Below are 6,000 nucleotides of genomic sequence, written 5' to 3'. Positions count from 1 at the left end.
ATGCAACATTATGTCTGTTAAGCAGACCTGACGGGAAATTGCATGAATTACCAGTAAACAAATGAAGTGGTTGGGTGTTAATTGATTGGTGGATGGCAGTATTCAAGGCGAACTGAACATAGGGTAGGTGTTCATCCCAGGTGTTTGCATCATGTTCAGCAAGGATTGCAAGCATATCCTTGACTGAACGATTAGTCCGTTCCGTCATTCCGTTTGCTTGTGGGTGGTAGGCTGTTGTAAAAGCCGAAGTTGTCTCTAAAATCTTACAAACTTCTCTAAATATATTCCCATTGAATTCTTGACCCCGGTCAGAGACTAAAACTTTAGGAGGTCCGAATACAGTAACGAACCTACGCAAGAACGCATCTGCAACCGTACGAGAATCCTTCTGAGGTAATGCAACTAATGTAGTGTATCTAGACAGATGGTCAACTAGCACCAACACATATCTATTTCCTGAATGACTGTGGTGTAAGTCAATCAAATCGGCCCCCACACGATCTAACGGTTCACGAATTTCAGGAAATTCCTGAAGTGGGGCTTGTACCTTAAGGGTACCTTTTCTCCTCTGGCAACGAGGGCACGACTTCACGAAATTGATTACCTCAGAAAGTAATCCTGGAAAATAAAATAGAGACTTTGCTTTTAAGTGCGTTTTAAAGATCCCCGGATGCCCTGCAATCTTTGAAGCATGTGCAAGCTTTAACGCTGATGACCGCAACGCGTCCGGAATAACTAGCTGAAATACTGCCCTATCATTCTGGCTATTAACATAATACAGGACGCCCTGTTTCATCTCAAAATCATGTATAGGTAAATTCTTTTTCTTTTTGGGGTATTTTCCTCCCTCTAAATACTCAATAATCTCTTTCCATCTCGGCTCGTTCATCTGGTATTCTCTCATTTTATCCGATGGAATGGTTTCAATGTTTTCATTAATCTGTACTGCCGCTATATTTCTACTTAGCGTATCTGGCACAACATGGGCTGGACCAGGCTTGTACAAAATCTGGAATGAGTGGGCCGAAAGTTCGTGAGACCAGCGTGACATTCGTGGGCATTTCGTTCGCTTTTTAAATGTGTGTTAACGCTCGATGGTCTGTGTAGATTACAAAATGCCGCTGAAATAGGTAAGGCTCGAAATACCTAACTGATTCTACTACTGCCAGTGCCTCCCGATCCGTAGCTGAATACCGAACTTCAGGTCCTTTGACCTTCCTACTGAAATAGGCTACTGGATGGGGTAAATTATCTGCGTCTCGCTGAATTAAGCACCCGCCAATAGCTATACCGCTGGCGTCAGTGTGCACTTCCCACTCTTTCTCAAAATCAGGAATAGCCAATACCGGTGTCGTGATTAGTTGGTCTTTCAGTTTGCGATAGGCCTCGTCATGTTCTGATTTCCACACAAACTTCGCATTTTTCTTTGTCAGATCAGTCAGGGGTGCTGAAATGCCAGCGAAACCTTCAATATGACGACGAAAATATCCGGCCGCCCCCAAAAACCTACGCACGTCCTTTGCTGTCCTTGGAGTAGGCATGTCAGCAATGGCGCGGCAAGAATCTGGGTCAGGTCGGATACCGTCCGGGCACACCTGGAACCCCAGAAATTTGAATTTCTGAGCCGCCAGGGTGCACTTCTGAACATTCAGCCTGAAACCTGCCTGATCTAACAACTTCAAAGTCTCAGTCAAGTCCTGTAGGTGTTCCTCAAACGTCCTGGAATATATCACAACATCATCCAGGTACGCTAAAGAATGCCTACCCAGTACCGGACTAAGGATAAAGTTGATGGCCCTCTGAAACGACGAAGGCGCTGTCTTCAAACCAAACGGCATCCTACGGAATTGATAAGTGTGCCTACCATCCGAGAATGCTGTTTTTTCCCTATCCTGTTCTGCCACCGGAATCGCCCAATACGCCGATTTTGCGTCAAGAGTTGAGAAATACTTAGCAGCACCAAATTGATCTATTATCTCCTGTATTCGGGGCAACGGATACACATCACCCTTAGTTAATTCGTTCACCTTCCGGTAGTCAACACAGAAACGATAACTACCGTCCGGTTTCCGAACTAGCACAACAGGAGAGAGCCACGGTGACGTACTAGGCTCTATCACGCCCTGTCTCAACATTTTCTGGCACTCCTCCCTGATAATGTTCTTTGCCTGTTCCGGCAACCTCCACTGTCTTGTGTACACAGGCAAATGGTCACCAGTTGGAATGGTGTGCTCGATCTTATCAAGGAGACCAATCTGGTCATCCTCTGTCGCAAACAATTTCGGGAATTTTCGTAAAACTCCTCTCAGTGCCTTCCTATCCGCCTGTGCAACATGTTGCAAATCAAGTGCTGAAATTAATTTTTCCACTTCCTCTACATTCTGTGCAACATTTCTCATCTGGTATTGTACTTTGGATGGTGTTTTAGTGTTCAACATATTTAGTGCACTACATTGTGCAGTGACGGCTGGCGTCTCAGCTGACTCATGGTGAAAGATTTCTGTGTCCTCCACCATGGTTCCCTGAGATACCCTATCACCTGCCCTGAAGCGAAAAGTCTTATGTGAAAGATTGACAACTGGAATGAGTGCACCTTTATCGAGCACTACAACTAAGTGATGAGGAATTAATAAACTATCACATCTCCCAGCCACCTGAAGGGTGGTACCTGGTTGTATGTGACGTCCCACGGCTACTTTAATAAATTTAACAGAATGTGGTGGGCAACTCTGTTTGGTCAATGCATGCAAGGCGCATGACCTCTTAACTGTGTCTGGAAGAGACTTAAAAATCAATTTTGGATAGTGCGCATTATATTTCAGCTTCCTCTTAATTGAAGCTACAACTGGGGGATGGTCGATCATCTCCACTGGGTAGGAAATCTGTCCCAACTGCAACCTGCAGTTCCTAGCCCCTTTTTGAGCAGACAAGGAATAATTAAATCGCGACAGAAAATCAGTTCCCATTAAGATGTGACCAGGAAAATCAAGGTTCTCTACGATCGTACATGTGTGAGGCTGCAATTCCCCATCAATCTCAAAATTAACAGTACCTTGACCTACGATCTCAATCTTTTCCCCATTGACTGCTGTTAATGTCTTTGCGCAACGTTGAAGACGTGCATACTTAAAATTGCTGAAGGCTGACTTTTTAATTACCGTTGCCTGGCTTCCTGTATCAACAAAAGCTGGCAATCTCACACCTTCCACTTTCACCTCAAAAGTAGGCCTACCATCACTAGGAGACTGCTTTCATGCTCTCGTAATAGTGACTTTACAGTCCCTCTGTATGTGCCCACGCATCCCGCAGGAGTAACACCTACGCGGATCCCTGTTGTTACCCCGCGCAGGGTGGCTCGAACTTGCCGCTGAGGGCTGCCTCCTGCTTGATGAACCCGCGCCACAGTGACTCGGCTTGGCTCCCTCGCCTTTACTTACCGCCTCTACGTATGGCGACAACTGAGTGCCCGATGTCCCTGCGCGCGTCTGCCTGTCTAGGGCTGTGGCGGCCTGTTGGACTAGGTCTTCATAACTCACACCCGCTCTCCCCGCAAGGAACAATGGCCCCATATCGGAAGGTAACGTTTTGCAGAACAACTCTTTAGCGAATTGCTCTGCCTGACTCGAATCGAACCCCAGTTCCTTAGTGAGGTCGTCAACCCTTCTCTTTAATATTGACCCGAAATCCTTGACAGTGCTTCGGTCATCCCTCTTAAGTGACTCGAGATAAAAGTAAGCCTCATCCTCCGAAACCCTGTCTTTGAATCTGTCCCTAATCGCTTGGACAAACTGAGGCCAAGATGTCAGGTGCTGAAACTCTGTAAATCCCGCCAGTGGACCGGCTACGTGCACGCAAGCCCCCATAGCGAGAGCAATTTTCGATCTATCCCCCGGGACAGCTTCCAGCATCGAACCGATTTCACAAAGCCAGTCTTCCACCTGGCGGTTGCGTTCCACCTTAATGAGCGACAACTCCCTACCTCTGAGTGTCGGCAGAGTCAACTTGGGAATCAGACTCACAAGTCCCTCTGTATGTGACGCGGAGCTACTGGCAGTGGGTGGGTCCCGGGGTTGGGGACTGGGTTGAGGTTGGGGTTTGGCCTGAGGTATGGTGTGGGTGGCCTCGGGTTGGGGTGTGGATTGAGGTTGGGGTTGAGGCTGAGGTATGGTGTGGGTGGCCTCGGGTTGGGGTGTGGATTGAGGTTGGGGTTGAGGCTGGTGTATGGTGTGGGTGGCCTCGGGTTGGGGTGTGGATTGAGGTTGGGGTTGAGGCTGAGGTATGGTGTGGGTGGCCTCGGGTTGGGGTGTGGATTGAGGTTGGGGTTGAGGCTGAGGTATGGTGTGGGTGGCCTCGGGTTGGGGTGTGGATTGAGGTTGGGGTGGGTATGGGGTGGCCTGGGGTTGGAATGGGTATGGGGTGGCCTGGGGTTGGAATGGGTATGGGTATGGGTATGGGGTGGCCTGGGGTTGGAATGGGTATGGGGTGGCCTGGGGTTGGAATGGGTATGGGTATGGGTATGGGGTGGCCTGGGGTTGGAATGGGTATGGAGTGGCCTGGGGTTGGGGGAAGGGTTGGTATGGGAACTGAGGATGGGGTTGGTATGGGAATTGAGGATGGGGTAGGTATGGGAGGTGGGGTTGGGGTTGTTGTAGTGACGGATGAGGTGTACCTAGGTGTTGTGGGTGCTGTGGTATTGGTGTTATGTTGGGTAGTTCCTGCTGTTGGTGTGGTTGTTCATGTTCCCGTTGAACGGGTTGCTGTTCTCTACCGAGCGAAGTGGGACGTCCTGCCATACTAACTGAGGCCCCCTGTCTGCCCTGCTGGCATGGCGTCGATGTTCTTTGTGGGGGAACCCAAGACGGCTCTCCCCACTCATGGGACGACTCCTCGCAAGACTCCCCACTCATGTCAATAATAGTATCGCTACTGGGATGGAAAGATACCCTCGACTGCCCAGTCCCATGCAGAACCCGTGAACTCGTCGCTTCAGTCCCACTGACCCCACCTGTGGTGCCAGTTGAGCTACCTGAGCGATCCCCAGTGGTGTCGGAAGAGGTTCTATCCTCTACACTCCCATTCCCACTGGTCCCTACTGACTGGTCATTATCTGGGTTAAACATTTTCTGTGATTCCTGGTGTGCCACGTCTCTTCTAAACTACCCTTTAGTACACCCTCGACCCGGACTCACTACAACCGTGATCTTACACAAATAATAATAAAAAAAAATCGCAACTCTTTTCCAAGAAACAACTACTAAATCCCCAAAATAGGAAATACACCGATTTATCGAGAGAATCGCTGAAGTGAATCCAATGAATGAGTGTCTGCCCCGCACTCGTGTCTGACCGTGAAATATCCCGCAGTTCTATTGCTGAAACCTAAGTCCTTTACGTTAAAAAAATTAAAGAATCTAATTTATATAAAACAATTTAAATGATAACGCAACTAACGCGCAGCACTCGTGATGGATTAATAAAGAATATTTACTGTACTAGAATACTAAACGCGCTTGAAGTAAGCAGCGTGGCCACTGATGACTGATGGAGCGGGACCAGCTGCGCTGAAAAAAAAACTAAGTCCCGCGCTTTTTCGCTTAAACGCTGAAAAATCAAAATTTTCGTTCTGAAGGAAAATAACTAGTTTTACGTTAATAAACCGCTCTAGCGATTAATATAGACACCCAGGACCTATAAATGCTTACTAAAAATTGAATTTTAATCAAAAACTGCGTTTTTACTCAATTGCTGGACTCTGCCAATTTTCCTGACTCCGAGGGAAAAAAATTTCTATCACCCCAAATATCACAAAACTCCTTTAATTCACAAAAATTTGGGTTTCTCGTTCCCAGATATAAATACGTTATTATTTACTACTGACGTTGTATGCAGAACAATACTGACACTTCGGGCGGTTTCAACACTCACTAATTCGATTTTTCGTCAAAATCCGAGATTTTCACCTCAAATGGACTCTGACAAAATTACAACACGATTTTCTCG

Source organism: Procambarus clarkii, chromosome 62, assembly GCF_040958095.1.
Source record: "Procambarus clarkii isolate CNS0578487 chromosome 62, FALCON_Pclarkii_2.0, whole genome shotgun sequence".
NCBI classification, from domain to species: domain Eukaryota; kingdom Metazoa; phylum Arthropoda; class Malacostraca; order Decapoda; family Cambaridae; genus Procambarus; species Procambarus clarkii.
Note: the sequence above shows the minus strand (reverse complement) of the source record.